Source organism: Zosterops lateralis (assembly GCF_965231275.1).
Source record: "Zosterops lateralis genome assembly, chromosome: 9".
In the NCBI taxonomy this organism is placed as follows: domain Eukaryota; kingdom Metazoa; phylum Chordata; class Aves; order Passeriformes; family Zosteropidae; genus Zosterops; species Zosterops lateralis.
The window spans coordinates 13,631,523-13,647,208 of record NC_139769.1 but is presented as its reverse complement, the minus strand read 5'-3'; the positions used below and the strand labels follow the sequence as shown (position 1 = coordinate 13,647,208).

The 15,686-nt window shown below is 36.2% G+C and overlaps 1 long non-coding RNA gene across 2 annotated transcripts; it reads right to left on the bottom strand.

Moving 5' to 3' along the window:
* Nucleotides 1–546: 546 nt before the first annotated feature.
* LOC310912480 lies at nt 547–11,342 on the bottom strand. 2 transcript variants are annotated; one of them, XR_014590672.1, is made up of 3 exons: nt 11,244–11,342; nt 8,963–9,113; nt 547–640 (listed from the first exon to the last, which is right to left on the bottom strand). It is a non-coding gene; the product is annotated as an uncharacterized lncRNA (long non-coding RNA). The 2 variants fall into 2 exon arrangements; XR_014590673.1 differs by lacking the exon at nt 547–640 and adding an exon at nt 6,669–7,494.
* Nucleotides 11,343–15,686: the final 4,344 nt, after the last annotated feature.

Here is a 15,686-nt window from a genome sequence, read left to right as displayed (position 1 = left end):
AATAGTTAGAAATGTTTATTTATAGGGAATAATTGTCAGTGTTCTCTTTACTGTGTGATCTTTAAAAAGGTTGCATGCAAGGATTATGTATCTCCTGCAAAAGGAGCGCTTGTATTCCTTGCACAGACTTTCTTAACTTAAATGCATTCATGAAAGCAAAAGTAGAAGGCCTGAGGAAAACCCCCAAAGTTTTCTCTTAAAATATAAAAGCCAAGTTTTCAGTTTTAGATCTAGGTTATAATCGTTACTTCATTCCAGCTTCTAGGCAGGAACACTTTTAGATCGAACTAGGGATAGATAAAACTAGAGTAAAATTCTTGGACTTTCTTTAGTAAAGAGCTTCTGGTGAAGGTGAGTTGTTAGAAGGAAGATTTCTTCCTGCTGTGATCTCTTTTTTCGTCTAAGAAGAGCCTCAGTACTGCCAGAAGTACTGAAAACTACAGAAATAACACTATAAATATATTCCAAAGCCTGTTATTTCAGATGGAATTTCATACAATATCATATCAGATCTACAGTGACCTAAAAATATGGAAAAACTGGTCAGTTTTGTAGAAACCAGTGTCATGCACAGTTTGAATTCGTTTCCATTTGGAGAGTTTTCATCCTTGAGATTACTTCTTTGAACAGCAAAAATATTCTGCTTGGGAAGATAAAACAGATATTAGAATTTAACAGGATCGATAGTACAAAAAAGACTACAAAGTTACATTTCTTTGCACATGTAAACATTCAGTAATTGAAAAAAATATGTTTTATAACAGAAACATTAAATCCCACTTTAAAATTCATCCCCTGCTTTTGTGGAATAAGTATTAAAATTATGATTTGGGTCTTTGAAGTGACTTTTTTGTCACACTTAAAACACTGTGTTCCATTAGAATTGTGGGGTAGCTTTCCAGTTTTACACACTTTCTCTAATATAGAGCATAACTTATGGTCTTAGTTTTGAAGTATCCCTGTTTTTTTTTTTCTGTAAAGAATGGATGCTGTAATTTTGTGGTGCCAGGAACTACTATTCTGCAACATAACTCCTTCACAGCTAATGTCTCTCTCTCTCTCTTTTTTTTTTTTTTTTTTTTTTTTTTTTTTTTTTTTTTTTTTTTTCTTTAGGTTTTTTTGAGCTAGAAATAGCTGCAAATATTTAAAGACACATATTACATTTTTCCTTATAAGAAATCGCTTTGGCTTTTATAGATAAAACCATTTGTAAAAACAGGAGAGATTTTGTGGATAGCAAGCACAGGTGCTCAGTGTCCTTGTGCGTGGTGGATTCTAGAGTAATATTTTTTTGAACTTTCACCTGTACCCACAGTTAATTAATATGTTTGCAGAATTGAATCATTGGGCATTTTCTTGTGTCTCACTTGAGATCCTTGTTACTTCAGCTCTTGCCCTTTGATGTTGGATTTTAATAAGTAAAAAATCAAGAGACTGTTCTGGAACAAGAGTTTATAGCTTTGCTTTTGGTTATCACAAAGGTGGCTGGAGGCCTTGTATACATTGTTGTACTCCAAAACTTTAGTCTGCAGTAAATCGGAAAGAGCTTTGGATTTATAGGCACAAAATCAGGTAAACTTCATACCTTGCAAGGATTTGCGTGCTGCATAGTTCTGTCTGTTCCCTCTCAACCCTAGCAGGTTTGCTATTTCAGATAGATGCTAATCCCGTAAGTTGCTGCCTGGTCTTAGAGCCTACAGAACAAAACTAGAAGCTCAGATTTGGTGACGGGATGGAATCAAGACTAATTAAATTTGATTTTATTTTAGTATTTCCTTTTTAAACTTAGTTCATAGGCGAAGTTTCATTTTAATTTCGTGATAAAGATCACTGCACTCTAATGAATAAAATTTCAATGGGCTTGAATAAAAAAGATAAACAATAAGCACTTTTTTGTTTTCAAATAGATCTTGAAGCTTTTTTGCTAGTTTCAGACCTTGCTTTCAGTGGGATGGCCACCATGTCTCCTAGAGAGATCAGGGAAAATGAAAGCCAAAACCAGATAACATGAGGAGCGCATTAAATGTGAGAAATATTTCAGTGTCCAAATTCAAATAGTACTTTCAGGGATACATAATCAGGACACAATAAAGAACCTGAAGAAATAAAGGATCAGACAGTGTCTTTTGAACAGATGGGGACATAAATAGTGTAGCATATATCAAAAGTGCTAGTACATTGTGTTTAGGAATGTAACTTTGCTGTATTCATAAAAACTTCATTTAATACAAAGCCAAGTATACCTGCTTAATGAAATGTATTTGTCTTCATGGAAAACTTAGTATTTGGCATCTTTTATTTTTCTGTTCAGATAAACTGAAAAATGAACCCTAAGAATTTTGGTGCCCGATCTCCCATTAGGATTAGGTATTTCTAGACAGCTTTGAAATCTCAGCTTTAATGCAGGACAACATCAAAAGCAAAGCACTCCTGGAGATGTTCTAGCACCTGACAATTCCCTGAAGACCCTTCAGTGTCATTAGCTAAGGGCTTTCTCCATTGCATTCCAACTCTCCTTGAAGAAGGGAAACCTCCAGCCTCCATAACATCCCACGACTATGGAAACAAAAGACTAGCTATAATTTCCTCACTGGGGGAACAGGTAAGCCACTACCCCAGCAGTGGAACAATTGTGCTGATTCCAGGGCTAAACCTGACATCCTCTATTCCACCGTCAGATAGAGAGAAAAAGTTAAAATAAGCCAGCAAAATCTACATTTATATGTGTCTCCAGTGCTTGTCAGCATCTCTTAGAAAATGACACAGAGGAAGGAAATCTCTGTTTTGTCCTTCTTGGTATGAGTCCTTTCTTAGTGTGGTTCTGAATGCAGCTGCAGGCTTTGTAGTTGCTCTGGTTTAGCATTTTTTATTTTTGCTTTTGAATCTCTGAGTCAAACTAAACCCATTCCTCAGTCCCTGCGTAAACAAGTCCATATGTTACGTGTTTCACTGAAAAAAGAGTGCAAGGTGAACATTTGGTATGAGTCACTGAAAGCATTTTTGGACAAACCTGGTCTGAATTCCAGGTTTATGACACAAGCTGGAGTCACATAAAATCTCATCTGGTTCTGCTGAAATTTTGTTGTCAGATTTCTCACAGCCTTCTTGAAAACCATTGGCAACAGAGGTGGCTTTAGCACTGTCAGAGATCTGGACTGGCACAAAGGAGCAGTAAGGCAAGGATCTTTCAACAGTAACTGTGACACTGAGCACCAGATCTGTTCATTACTGCTCTTCAGCTTTGTCCTGCACTTTTTGAGATTTTCCCTGTGAGGAATGTGTTTCTTCCCTGGACCAGCAGATAAAGCTGCTGTCTTGAACTAAAACAGGGGAGAAGTATTCAGCAACTTCTGTGCTCTCATTCTGAAAACATGTCTCTCTTACTCTACTGTACCCCTGCTTCACACAAGTATCTTTAAGTAACTCTGTAAAGCAGTTTTCCCTGTGCTTTTCTTCCTACCACTTGTATTTAATAATTTCATCTCCAATATTTTTCTTTGCTTCCTCGTGCAGTCATTATCCTCTTTTGCTATTCCCTTTAGAACTCTTCTGATGACAATATATGAAATATAGTTCAGCTCTTTCTCAATAGTTATTCATAGCAGATAGAAAATAGGAAAAACATGAGTTTATCCTCCATCGGAACTTTCTCCCCATTGCCTACCCATCTTCTGCAGAGGGATGCTGGCTGACATGTAGAAACATCTGCATCTCCTGACATTCTCCAGTCTTGGAGTTGCCTATAAGATTTTGTCTGCACACCCAGAACTTCATTTAGGTTTTTGGCTTTTTTTGGTTTTATTTCAAGAAAGTAGTATGTTTTGGACAAAATCCCCTATATATAATCTAAATATAATCTAAAAATCCCTTAAAATCTAAATATAATCTAAATAAACTTCTATCAAGGCATGAAATAGTTGTTAGCAAATTTGGAAACAATGTTACAAGAGGGAAAATGGTATCTATTTTGAAAAAAATAATTTTTGATTATACTTGAGAGGCAAGTTAGTTTCTAGTTGTTTTGCCCTCACTTATTTGAGGGACAAGTGACTCAGACACCAATATGACCAATGTTTGTATTTAACCACAATGAAAAGTACTTTATATTAAAGATAGCCTTTACATCCTCCTTACTTCAGGCCTTTGCTAAGCCTGTTTCTCTCTGTTTTTTTTCTGCTGCACTTTGGTGCTCAGGTCTGATCCCCAGGTTTTTTGCCTTTCTTCCATTTAGCTGGTCCTTGTATGGACTGCTGTAAATGTTTGCACTGTGAATTCTATTAGGAGATTGCAATCCCCAGTTGTCCTGGCCAAAGTTCCTGGAGCAAACAATGTTTATAGTTCAACGTGTTTGTTGTAGTTGGTGAGAAAAACAACCAGTCCAATCCTCCTGTATTCCTAACAGATTTGCCTAAATAATATGCTTCATGGCACCACTGGATGTTCTGGGGAAGCCAGCATTGCTTGAATATTTCTCTTTTACGGCTATTGTTGCTTTGACAGCTTTGATTTTATAGCAACTTTAATCATGTGTGTCTTATTCCTTCACCTCTGGCATTTTGCAAATATTCTATTTCTCACTTTCTGCTACCATAACTACCTTCATCAAATTATAATTCATCAATCTTTTGCTCTGACACCCACAGGGGAAACCCCAAAAGTATACTATGTCAGCTTAACAAGAAAATGGTAAATGTATACATGTAAGAAAAGCTATTAATTAGAAAAAAAAACCAACCTGAAAAAGAAAAATTAGGTATATAAGTTAATGTGACCCCAAGGCAGCATTGGCAGTAACTTATGTGCTGACAGTTATGAGCCTGTTTATTCTATGCTCAACCATACATGAGAAAAAGTGCCATCAAGTAGAACAACAAAATGGACTTGTGTTATCCTAAAGATACAAAGTAGCAATAAATCATATGAGGAACATTAATGCTATATTTACATTTTTACCTAAAAAATATAATCATTTTCTGAGGCATTTTTTTTCCTTATAACATTTGTTTAGCTCATTGTTCCAGGGAAAGCTGTAGGAGGTTCTGCCTGGATTACAAGAATCTATAGAGCTGTACATGCTATTGAGAGCTATACAGAATTACATCTGCAGGGCTCCTAGCAGCTCCCATTTATTGTAAGATCTATTCTTCTTCTTCACATGGCAGCTTTTAAGTGTGGTGGATAAATAAAAGCCCCCCAAAAAATAATTCTGTGTTTTTATTTTTTAATACTAAGGAGTATTGGCTGCTGGTCCTGCTGTCTCAGCAAGACTGGATGTGGGCACAGGCAGATTTCTTATAGTTGGCAATGGGTGAGGGGGTTTTGTTTGGGTTGTTGGCTGGTTGTGTTTTGGGTTGGTTTCCTTTTTTTTTTTTTTTTTTTTTTTTTTTGGTAAACTCTTTTTGTAAATTAGAATGAAATGAAGGTAAATGAAGGTGAAATCAATGAGAAGAAACTAAACCCAAGTTTTTAATGTGTTTTTACAGCCTTCTCTCCTCCGATTATCATCCTGGAAGGTACCTAATATTAAATGTCATTGGGGAAGGAGATGGTGAAATACCTCGAGGGGAAGCCGTGTGAGGAGCAGCTGAGGGCACTGGGTGTGCTCAGCCTGGAGGAGACTGAGGGCAGAGCTCACTGCAGTCACAACTCCCTCCTGAGGGGAAGGGCAGCGGCAGGCCCTGATCTCTGCTCAGTGACAGCACCCGAGGGGTGGCCTAAAGCTGAGCCAGGGGAGGTTCAGGTTGGGTATCAGGAGAAGCCTCTTCACCCAGAGGGTGGCTGAGCAGGGAGAAGCAGGTCCCCAGGGCAGTGCAATCTGATTCTTATTGATTTAAAAGGAAGTTTCAGTCCTTAAAAGGACTGTTTCAGTCCAAGATGGTTCTTCTGATGGTTAGCCTGAACGGAGATTAATAAAGCAATGCAACCATGGGAGCTGCATCCAAAATGTAGCAAAATTGCCTTTTGACTCAAGAAGGACCAGAGGCAAACCTACCAGGACTCTGTAAAACCATCCTTATAAAACTTGTTTCATGTAATCAGAAATGGGAGCATGTTTTTCTATGCATGTAAAGGCATAATATTTTCTTGCTACAATTCTATCTAAAGATGTAGATTAATAAGTTGTAAAAAATTTAAATTTTTCAAAAATTTAGGAACTGTGTTTATAAATTTTTAGTACTGTTGATATGGACCCATCAAAAACATAACCCTTACAAATTACTGTTCCCACAGGATTTTCAGCAAATGTAAATTTTTCAAAGAAGTAGGAACAGCAATTGTTGCTTAAAAGAATAACTGAGCGGTAAAATAAAAAAAGGTACTTTTCTAAGCAATGTCTGAGTTTCTGACCTAAACAGAGAACACTGAATTTAATACTGAAAACTGGGAAATTTTCACTAGCAAATCCCTAATGATGGAGAGCTTTTGAGTAACAAATCTTCTCCTGAGAACCTCCTGCATTTTACCTGAAGTATAATCAACAGACAGAAGAGAATCCATTAAATCTTTAATAATAGATGAAAGCATCAATTGATCTAAGTAGCAATTTAAAATCGACAGAAATATTAGAAATTTAGAAAAACAGCATGAGTCCATTGCTTTACATCAATCTTCTTTACTTAAAAGTGATGTCATCCCTACATGAGATCCATGGGAGTGACTTCCAATTACTAAAAGACCTTAAGCAGCTCAACATGCAGTGCTGACATTAAAGAGAGCTTGTTATAATTACATACCATAGTTAGCTGAACAAAGAGGTAATGGGAGAATTCTGCTATACAGCAGCTCGTCAATACAAGTGATGCTACTCCTTATGCTTGACCATTTGGTCTGTTAGATTTTATGTAATTAATTTCTCCTAAGGTGTTGAAAGCTTGTATGTCATTTCCCAGCAGACTTAACTATGATGACACACAAAGTTTAGTGCTTTGTCTTTCATTTCATAAAATGGAGGGCCATTATTGGTAATTGTAATATACTTTTGAAGTAAAGTAGCTCTTTTGTTTATGGTGTAACATAGTCTTCCTACTCAAATCCAAAAATTAGCATAGTGGTTTAAATTACCAATTTCATTCTGTCTGAATTAAGTTCTAGCATGTACCAAAACAAGAATTAAGAGCTTTATTTCTCTTGGGATTGTGCCAAACAAATGAAAAACATTTTGTGTATAGGTAGACTGTATATACGGTGCATCTTTGTCTCCCTCGCCAATACTTTATCTCAGCTAAGGGCATTGATAGTTATCTATCTCTATGGCACAGAACAATGCCAGATATGAACCCCCCAGCAGAGCATGGCAGTGTGTTGTGCCAAATCAGCTGAAACACAGGGAACAATTTACTCTACTAGCTCCAGAGGAATGTTGTGCAGGTACACACTTTCATGATTCACAAGCATGAATATTCTCTGGCAACAGAGCCTTTCTGGCTTTTGGCAGTGAGAAGAGGCTTGATGCAGCAGGGCAAGGACTTTCAAAATATTCTTCTTCTCAGTGGCCTATGAAGGAAGGAGACAAATACAAAGAACAAGTGCCATCCCAAATGCTCTTGCCTGTTTTGTTCCTGTACAGGTAACAGGAATTTATAAAAAAACCCAATAAAAACTTATTTTCCACCTCCAAGCAGGTAGGTTTTTCTCTGAAATATGTGATTGATTTTCTGAACAAGAAAGCTTGTTATGCACAGGGGTTCTGTAACCATCAAGCAAGCAACTTGGTCCTAAAGACTATTGCAATAACTGCATGGTTGCAGGTGTCTCTTTACATTTAATTTTCCATGAATGCCCAAACACAATGTTGAACAGGATGCCCTTCAAAAAAGTTTCAGTTCTTCACTTGTCAATTTTAATTGGTTGTGTATTGATTAACATGCTGTTTTTAATTGTTCTGTGGGACAGCAATCCTAAAATCTAAAGAGGCAGCTTTGAAGACTTTGTTGCTCTTATTGCTCTTCCTTGGTCTCTTTTACTATATATAAGAAAAAAACTTTCCTTTATTTACCAGTGCACTTGAGCACATGTAAATGTTCTCACAGTATATCCACTCACTGATCTCTCTAGAACATCAAAATTCCCTGCAAATTTTACTTGCATTGCTAAACTGGGAAATGAAGGGGAATGTACAAAATACATTTTATAGTGTAGAATACTCTATTAAAAACTAAAATACTTTAGCAACTATTTTTCAGTAGCTTTTCTGGAGAGATCTCCAGGGCTATGGATACGATACAAGTCCTGTTTTTTCTTAATCATCTTTGGTTCAAAAAGACAAGCAAAGAAATGAATAGCAATTTCACTTACTAAAATCTGCTCCCACTCTCTGCTGCTTTTAGGTACTGGCACACATATCCCCTTCAGCTTCTGCCCTGCGCACTGCACAGGGAAGAGGACTTTTTTCTTTTTCTTATTACACTTCCCAGTACTGCCCTGCAGCTTTTCCTTATTCCTCCCAGTAAGCCAGACAAATTAAATTCCTAATTCCAGTGAGCTTTCTTGAGCCAAAAAGAATTAGATTCACCTCATTCTTTTCAGTCGTCTCTTAAATATTATGTATTAGGGTACAATATGTTCCAGCATGCAGCATATAGTGGTAGGATTCCACAATAAATCTGTGCTAAGTGAGACCTCTTATACAACTCACTGATTTCCAATATTCACCTGTGCTATATCTTGCGTCTCATCTCAGATTATCGATAGAGAGAAGATCCATTTTAAACAAACTATTATGGAACATGCTTCCAGAAAGTGTGCAAAACATAGGCTGATTATATACACTCCACAATTCAAATTGTTGTAGAAAATTCAGACAAAAATTACAGAAATTCACAGAGACAAAGACAATAAATTTGTTGTGTGTAAGAGCAACAAGAACATATGGCTGGGGAGCCCATCAAGACCTCTAAATTTTGTCCCTTGCCTTTCATGACTTAGACTTAATTTAAAATATATGGTTGAAAGATTTACTCACTTTCTGTTAACTTTTATATTATCCTTGTATTTTCTTATGCTATGCTGTATTAGACATCATGGTTTTCTTGATTACATTCTTCCAAAATCAAAAAGGCACGCAGTATCTGCTGTCACTGATTTAACTGGGGGTGTTTCATTGAGGTCTGTGCCTGCAAAGAGATAAAAAGAACCTAAAAGAAACTGGTGAAAAGACAGAGAAAAGCAAGAGTGTGTTTTCCCCAACAAATCCCAAACCAAAAAGAAATCCACATGCTGTCCCTCTTGTACTCCTGTAAGGTTTGCCCTAAATAAATAAATGAATGAACAAAAGAGTCTGAAAGGATTATTCCTCTAAAAACTGAGGGAGAAACAGTTTAAGTTTCCCCTGTGTCAAGAGGACCAGGATCTTACAAATGCTTTTGAAAAAAGAAACAATGTACTTATATTATTCAGAGGAGGGAAACAGAGCAGAAATTTCTTCTCCTGGCAGAGTCCTGCAACAAAATGGTTAGGGCAAGAAAACAGAGTAATTTGAAGAGCTTATCTTTAGTGAATATCATCCTGAATGATTAAAGGGATTGACTTCATGTATCTAAAATTATCAGCCACTGCTGAAATACAGACATTTTGGATAGTGTATTTCATGTACTGGTGGCTTTTCTGGACCAGGTACCTTGAGTACCTTGAGTTTCTGTGTTTCTGTAGTGTTTTTCCCATTTTTCTTCCGACTACTTGGTTTAAAATACTCTGAGCTACAACTGCAGAGTTCCAGGTCCTGATTTCAAACCTTCTGTGTGTTCAGAAAGGTTCAGAACTGTAGGGGCATTTTGACCCGTTTCTCATACTTATTAAATGTATTAAACAATATTAGCCTTGTTGCTGTTCCCCAGAGTATCCCACTATTAATCTTTCCTACACTGAGAATAGGCTATTTATTCCTACCCCTTGCTTCCTTCCCATTAGCCAGCATTTAATCACTGACAAGAATTTACCACTTACCTTGTGGTTACTAAATTTCCTTAATAGTCTCTTGTGATGAACTTTATCAAAAGCTTTCAAAAGTCATAAGTATATCATATTAATTTCTGCTTCTTTATCCATTCTTTTGTTTACCATTTCAAATAATCATAGTGATCTGAGAAGCATAAATTACCCTAGTCAAAGCCAGGTTTTCTTTTTTTTTATAATTTTTTTTAATAGAGTAATCTTTTTTTTTTTTTTTTTTTCATGGTGCTGTAGTGTATTTATAAAGTAATAGGATGGAAATGTGTTGTACCCTCTTCAATTATATGACTATTTTTCTAGAGCTCAAGAAAGCTTTTCTGCCCACATTTTTTTCAAGTGCCCACTTTCCTGTAATTCATCCTAAAACAAAATCTGTTTCTGTTTATACACTGGCTTCAGCAAAGGTATCTAACACACAGTTTGTATGTTGAGTTTGTTGGGAATATGTAATGTTATGATTATGACAAATATAAATATTTTCTGTAGATTAAAACAGAAAACAGTTATATATGATTCAGTATAGCATAGTCTTAGCTTGGAACAGAAGCTCTATAAAACAGAAATTTCACTACAGCTATTAATTTTCAAAATTATTTTAGATCAGGACTTCAAGTAATTTAGGCAGGTAGCTGTGCAGCACAATTTTATTTGTGTGAAGTCAGATATCTGTCCTTGCCAATAGGCAAATAAACAAAGAGAAGAAAGATGGAGGCAGCTTAAAAAGAGAGGTTCTGAATTATCTTTTGAATGCTGAAAAACCCAGTATTACAGAAAATTTAATAATCAGTCTCAGAAATTCTCATTCTCCTTGTTGAGTAAAAGTCAGCTCTTGTCAGTCTCATGCTCAGTATGTGAAAGGGTATCCAAGTCCTTTCTCTGTCTGGGGAAAGCAGTGCTTTTGGGATACAGTGCAGCCCTGATTCTGGACATTGGCCATGATTAAAAACATAGTTTGTATTTTTTGTCATAATTTTTTTATGATATTGGGAAATAATTTAAAAAATAATTTACTCAAGAAATGCCTAAGCACTCTTACTTTTTAACCTATAATGCCAAAGAGCAAAAAATTTACAAATAACACTCGCCTTTTCTGGTAGATGATTGGTACACTGAAGAGTAATCAGCATGGCACTGAAAGTGCACCAAAGTGCACATTAAATGGTAGCATCACCTTTAACAAAATGTTTCCAGAGCCTGTCACAACAAGGTATTGAAACCTGATTATGGTACTTAGGTACTACCATGGTATGAATAAATGATGATAGAATAAAATTTGCTAGTGCTGACTGCAATACCTCGTATGCTCTTTCAGCTTCCTCAGCAGCCTCTCTCCCTCCCTCATCCTCTCCTTACCACTTCCCTGGTGCTTTTCTCTCCCTTCAGTCAATACCAATGGTTCAAGTGACAAATAAAATTCCTGTCTCTCAGTACTTTTCTAGGCTACAGGTTGGAACAAGTGAACCATTAGTCACTTCATGAAATCCTCCTTTGTGCGACCAGGCTGAGAGCAGTTGCACCTTTATGCATATTTTATGCACATTTATGGGCTGCATTTCACAGTGCTGTATTTAGTTCCATTACAGTTTTCCATCATATTGCTCCTTTATTATGGCATTAATTATGTATTGCTTTTACTTTATCTTACAGTATTTTTTGTATTATTTTCATAGTTGTGTTTTATAATGTGTATAAAGTTAATTTGTAACAGTAAGGTTAATGTTATCCTGGCACTTTAGATTAGCCAAGTTGTTATTTTTTGAATGATTTTGTTTGGGTACCTCTTAAATTTCCTTTAGAAAAACGAAATCGACATTAAAAAGTCTGAGACACTAAATAATTCATAAGCAGAGGGAATTTTTATAACAATAAAAGAGCTTTTTTAGGAGGATGAGCTTCCACTGTCACCATTCCAGGTCATATGAAGCAGCCATGTTGAAACTGGGCCACAGTCAGCCTGGGAGATGTGGTGAAACAGCAATGAAAGTGATTTAATGAAAATGTTATATAGACTTAGGCTCTCAGAAATACTTTCTCACCAGACATAATTTTGATTCCCACATGCGACGATGTGCAATGAGCATCTGAGTTGGCTGCAATTCATGAATGAGTCAGCTATCAGTTGTAGGTTTTTCCAGAGATAATTCAGGGTACTAAGAGGAGAATCCTATGCCTTTGGATAGGATTTGCCTCTTTCTGTTACAGAATACCACAGGTTTTTCTTAAGTGCTGATAGAAAGCTTATGCATCCCTAATGAGAGTGATGCAAGTAGAAGTGAAACATTATGATCAAGAGTTGTTTGGTTACATTGTGATTTCTCATGAAAAATAATAAAAATTTTGAGCTTGTGTAGGAGATGAACTTAAACAAAGTTATTTCCAATACACTAGCTTAAGGGAAAATAAACACTAACTTTTGTGTTTTATTTAGAGGCTCTGATGAGACTTATGTAAGTAAGACCATCCAGACTTTGAATTGCAGTTGTGGACATCAATCTGCATATTATATTTTCATGGGGGTCATTTCAGGGCTGCTTTCTGAGTTCTGCTCCATCTAGCAAGTCCCAGCAAAAGCCAGAAGAAGGACTGAAGTGTAGCACCCTTTGCAGCCAAAATTCATAACATGAGCTTCTTACAGTGAAAAATTTCTAGGGCTAAAAGCATGGGTTAGGTTCAATGACTTAACATTGAGAAGTTCTATCTTCTGTTTCACATAGAAACTTACTCATTGTTTTTTAATTCTCTGTCCAGTTATATACCAGTTATTCTTAATTTTTATTGGGAAGATTTATTCAAATCAGTCCTGATTTATAAGACAATAAAAAAATTGGCCAAGTCTGTAATAAGGATGGGTAAGAAACTCTGCAATATTGATGGAAACAGAAGAAAAAAATGTTAATCAACAAAGCTTTGATTGTCTAACCACCTTATTTGTAGAATTTATCCCTTGAAATGTATTAATTTATGAATTCTTTTTTAAAAATGTAATGACTACACTAACAAAGCTGAATGAGGTCTGAATTGCTAAACATGTGCAGATCTCAGAAATTGTGGGTGCTGACAGCTTTTGAAAATCAGACTAACATTTCACATTGAGCTTTTCCAAATATTTTCTTCTGTTTACAGAAGACAGAAAAAAATCTTGTGAATTTGGTGATTGCTTGAGAACATTCATTGTGGAGAAATTTGCCCATTTGAAACAAAGACTGAAAAAAAGAAGCAAAGGGAAAAGGTAATTTTGTCCTTTGTGCTGTTCTACTGTTTTTAAGAGCACAAAAATTCTTTCGTCTACTGCTTTTCTAGCTGCAGGCACAGCTGGAGTTCTGGTGTCCTTTCCTACCTGAACACTGGTTCCTCTTTCATTTCTAATTTGGGGTCGGGAGGAAAGGAAAAAAATCTAAATGCAATCGGACTAAACAAATATTTAATATTTAAAGATAGCAAGTAAAGTGATCATATACATACTTCTTCCCTCATTAGTTTTGCCATTTGCATCCTTTATTTAATTATAAGGGTCATGTTGCACATCTATTCTGTTGTTCCTGCTTCAGTGATATTATTCTTCCCTGGCATTTCTATAGCAAAAAAAGGCCATAAATCTTTCTGACAGAAAAATTCAGGTAATTTCTTTTCAGTTACACCTCCTTGTTTTTATATATGGGGGCTGAGCTCCTTGGACCCAAATTGTGGCCTGTGCAGAGACTACACCTTCTCTTTCCACACTCCCTTAAATGTGTTTTCTGCACTCAGGGCCACACTTGGGGGTGCAGGCATGGAGGAGACAAAAGGGAGGCTGTGGAGCCTGGCTGGCACCCTCTGTTCTCTGTGCTGCACGGACATTTCGGGTTCTGGGGTTCTGGTTCTCTCACCCTGCCCTGTGTGCTGCTGGGACCCTGAGCCTTCCTCTGGGAGAAGGTGGCTGGGAGGAGGTGGGAGCAAAGCCCACCTGGTGCCCTGGGGAGTGAAGTGGGTCCTGCCTGGCTGGAGGAGGGCACGCTCTGGGGTGATGCCAGTGATGCTGTGCTTGGTGGGAGGCTGCCATTCCTTCCTCTCTTTCCTTTGGTTCTGTACTTTTGCACTCAGTGCCCAAGGTCTCTGGTGTACAAATCCCACACGTTGGCAGCTCCCAAAGTACAGCACAACTGGAGCCCCAGAAACACCCTCAGTGCCATGGCAGAGCAGGGGTGACAGTGGCTCCTCTTGGTACCCACAGCCATGCTGAGGGACAGCAGGAATCCTGAGTTGTCCCACTATTTTACCTTAAGTACCAAACATAGGGGCTGCAACACATGTGAAGCTGAAAGCAGCACATTGAGCAGAAATCACTTTTTAAAGATAGATCATATAAAACAGCATTAGACCCATTTATAATTGGGCAATAATTTAGAATTCATGTAACTTTTAAAATAATTAGTTCCGTTCAAAATAATATTTTGCAATGCATCATCTTAAATTACACTTATGAATTTAGATATATCATTAGAATGAAAATAAATATAGGACTTAATTTAATAGTTGTGAAATAAACCTAGGTTTTATATTTGTGCCTTGTGCGTATCATAGAAAACAAGGAAAATAATTTCATTTTAAAATCTGGGTAACTGCGGGGCATTTACTAAAACTAATATTATCTTAGTTAACTTTCAAATATAAAAAAGGGGTGGGTAAATAACTCTATGAAATCTGAAGTATAATTTATAATGAATTTGTACTAATGATATCTAATGTGCCTAGTTAAAATGAAAGCTTTATTGAGAATAAATGTTACTCATTTACTCCAAAGGGAGTTACCAGACATATGTAGTTTGACAGTAATTTTAAAAATAGAACAATATTGGCTAATAAATTCACAATTTAAATATTTCCCTTTTGAAAATGAGATGCTTAATGTATAAAATTTTATTTAATTGTATAATATTAAAAAAAAACCACTCCACTTCAGAATACTTTAGTTGCCAAACACCTAAAAAGGAAATTTCTGGGAAGTTCTTTCTTTGATGAATTCTTCAATAATAAGAATAACTACTTAAACCAACAGACAAATAACCTTTTTGAAATATTAAACTATCTATTATACTGGTAAAATGAGGCATAGTTTTCTGGAAATGTTCATGAATTTGAATTTGTATTTAGTTAATTTGTATGGTCAAAATATACATTGGTTCTCATTCTGTGAGTGCAATCAAATAATTTAAGCAAAAGAAGTCGTGCACAATGTATTTTATTTTTAATTTTTATGTATAGGACATTAAAATTAGCATTAGATCTGTTCAGATTCATTAAGATAAAAATGGAGCAGAAGGAACCCCATTTTATAACACAGTTATTGTTTTTAATGAATATATAATTAGTTCTATTGTAGAAAAGTGAAAATCTATCCCATAGATGGAATTTCCTTTGGTTTTCTTCACAGGCATGAAACTCCTAACTTAGTGTGGCATCTTCTGAAATATTTCCCCCCATATATTTCTTCACATTTTACTGAGGAACCATTCAATCATCCTTATGGCTTGCACTATAAAGATTTGTTCCATCGTTAAGGGAACTTGCAGAGACCTTTGCTCACATCATTGTTCCATGGGGAATGTTGGGTGGGTTTTTTTATTTGTTTCATTTTAAGTGAAGCAATGCTTATTATTTCTGGTTAGAATTCATGAAATGGGTGGTGTTACAGTCTCACACAGCCACACATTTTCATGTCTTACTTAATATACATTAAAAAATCTTAAAAAAAACCAAAG